Raw genomic sequence first — 2,953 nt, forward strand, 5'->3', positions numbered from 1 at the left:
AAATCAACTCCTCCGGAACCTTCAGTTCAGCAGCCTCCAGCTTCTCCTCCGTCCGCACTTTCCGCCTCCTGTTGTAAACTTCCGGATACCTAACTCTCCTCCTTCAGACACCTATTCCGGTGAGTTTGGCAAATGCTGTGGGTTTCTATTCAATTGCCAGTTAGCTTTTGAGAGATCGCCTGAAGCTTTTACTTTAGATTCAGTGAAAATTTCTTATATTATCGGTAGGGCTGCAACTAACGATTATTTTCATAATCGATTAATCTGTCGATTATTTTTTCGATTAATCGATTAATCGGTTTGTTACTGTTTAGCTATTTAACCTATACAAGTGATGGATGCATTTCAGTTAAGAAAAAAAAACATAAGAGAATTGTGCAGTTGACTGCAATCTATTTTATTGCACATGAACACAGTCAGCAGTAGAAAATGAGCTAAACAGTGCAAAATATCAGTCCAGAATAATTTTTTAGCATTAGCTGGAAGCCTGCTCCTTCCACCATGGATAGTGGCCTCATGTCTTTTACCAGCATGTTTAGAATAGAGTTTGTAAGTGGTATGAATTGCTGGGGGGTGAGTGTCTTGTTCCCCATGTAGTTGTCCATCGTTGCTTGTTTTTTTCTGCATAAGAAACACAAATAGACTGAAATAAGTACACATATAAAATAAAGCAGCACACACACTACAACACTAAATCAATGTTAAATTATTTGAATTAATTAACAATATACAGTGATCATTTATTTTGAGGGTTACGTTCTACAAAATAGCCCGCAACAGGAGATATTAAGAAAAAAAGTCTAATTTTTTTACTATTAAAAAGCTCAGAGTAAGAAGCTCATGAGGTTTTTACTTTGAGTCGGGAGTGTTTAAATTAGCTAGAGAAATGTGAAAAATGTTTATTTTGTGTAATACTGTTTAAGAAACATGATAAAAATGTGTTGTGAGGCGTTTTACAGCGTTAGACAGTAAAACAGCCTTTTAATAGTAAAAAAATGACTTTTTCTGAATTTCTCCTGTATTTAAAAATTGAAAGCGTACAACTATGCCGCGTTATATTCACCTGGACACAGCTCGTCTGTATATTTTTCACCGCAGAGTTGTCCTTTTTTGAATGAGGAACATAGTTATGGGTTTGTGCCGTTTTTCTCTTAACTAGAACATTCTTATAAACAGACGTGCTAAATTTGGCAAGCGCATGATTCACAACACGGAGGAGATTCACGATTGCATCTAGTCAATCAGAAGTAGAACACCGTAGACTGACGCGACAAAAAAACATGTTTAACATCCACTATAACGAACTCAGCTAAAACACTAAGTCCAGCTTGTTTATTTTCTGTTACTTACCGGGCTGGCTCTTCCAAATGACGGCTCACTTGACCGCGGTGCTCTTCCTCAGCCCCCACGTTTTCGTCTCAAATGTTCACTTAGGGACGTCGTGCTTCCGTGCCATGCTAGATGGTTTTTGCATATTTTGCCTTTTCAAGGCATCTAGACTGAAGTGCTCCCATACTCGTGAGGTTTTTGTCCGGGGTTTCTCTAAAGTTTTGTCGCTTCTATTTTCTTCCGTATTTCCTCTTGTTCCGCCATCTCTCACAGCAAGATGAGCGTCAGTAACGTGATACGTCATGAAAACCGAGGGCACTCATTGGCTCATTTCTTCTTCTACGGCTCCACTGGTAGATCAGTGGCTCATTACTGCCACACACTGGCGGCAAATTTAACAGCTTGTAACCGATGTCAGATTGTGGTAAAAATAGACTTTATGCGGTAAAATATGATTATTAAACAACTAATCGATGACTAAAAAAGTTGTTAACTATTTTAATAATCGATTATAATCGATTAAATCGATTAGTTGTTTCAGCTCTAATTATCGGGCTACTCCATGGCAAGGCTTTAGATTGGGCTGAGCCAGGAGCCATGACACCGGTTTTCTGCGCGGTCCGCTCTCACGATTCCTAACTGAATTTAAGCAAACCTTCGATCGTTCAGAATCCCCAGCTGAGGTAGCCGAGAGATTGTGGAATCTCCGTCAGGGAAATCAAACTGTAGCCGATTTCGCAATAGAGTTATGCACGCTGGAAGCAATTGCCTCCCTCGATCATGGGTCACTACTCAGGGCATTCACTCAGGGATTAAATGACCGTCTCCATGATCAGTTGGCATTATGCCAAGACCCCCCCCCCCCCCCCCCCCCGACCTGGAAGCTCTTATAGCCTTGTCCTTAAAGACTGAGAAACGTCTCAAGGAGCGTTCTAAGGGCTCTAGAATGTCATTTCCACCACTAACTCAGACCAGAACTTCTCAGCCACCCGTCGCATCATCTTCTGGAGACGAGCCTATGCAGATGGGCCGAACCCAGTTAAGCCAGGGGGAGTGGCAACGTCGTTTTGCAGTCACCCTTTGCCTATATTGTGGTCAGCCGGGGCACAGAATCTCAGGTTGTGGCTTGCGGTTAAAAAGGCAAGCCCACCAGTAATTCCGGGATTACTGGTGGGTGGTAATGGTGGTTCAAATTCCCAATGTATGCTTTCCTGTACAGTCATGTGTAATCAAAGAAGTCGTGTGTTGAAGGCCTTGTTGGATTCTGGATGCGAACGTAACATGCTGGACCAATCAGTCGTTCAAGATCTGGACATCCCCACTGTTCCCCTTCCGACTCCTCTGCGAGCATCATCCCTGGATGGCAACACCCTCACTACTATAACCCACCAGACCGTGCCAGTCAGCTTACTGGTGTCAGGCAACCACCAGGAAAGTATCATGTTTTTTGTTTTTCCATCTCCTCACTCCCCCGTAGTCCTAGGATATGATTGACTGGTGGATCATAACCCGCAAATAAATTGGAAAACATCCCAGGTTACTGTTTGGAGTACCCACTGTCTAACTAATTGCCTTTGTTCTGCTTCACCTATCTGTTCAGCACCAACATCCAATTCCCCGGTTC

At 42.5% G+C, this 2,953-nt stretch overlaps 1 long non-coding RNA gene across 1 annotated transcript; it reads right to left on the reverse strand.

Annotated features, from left to right (window-relative positions):
• Positions 1-373: 373 nt before the first annotated feature.
• Positions 374-2,034, reverse strand: LOC129154683 (uncharacterized). The gene is made up of 2 exons (XR_008559943.2): positions 1,351-2,034; positions 374-621 (listed from the first exon to the last, which is right to left on the reverse strand). It is a non-coding gene; the product is annotated as an uncharacterized lncRNA (long non-coding RNA).
• Positions 2,035-2,953: the final 919 nt, after the last annotated feature.

The sequence above is a fragment of the Nothobranchius furzeri genome, chromosome 17 (genome assembly GCF_043380555.1).
Source record: "Nothobranchius furzeri strain GRZ-AD chromosome 17, NfurGRZ-RIMD1, whole genome shotgun sequence".
Taxonomy (NCBI): domain Eukaryota; kingdom Metazoa; phylum Chordata; class Actinopteri; order Cyprinodontiformes; family Nothobranchiidae; genus Nothobranchius; species Nothobranchius furzeri.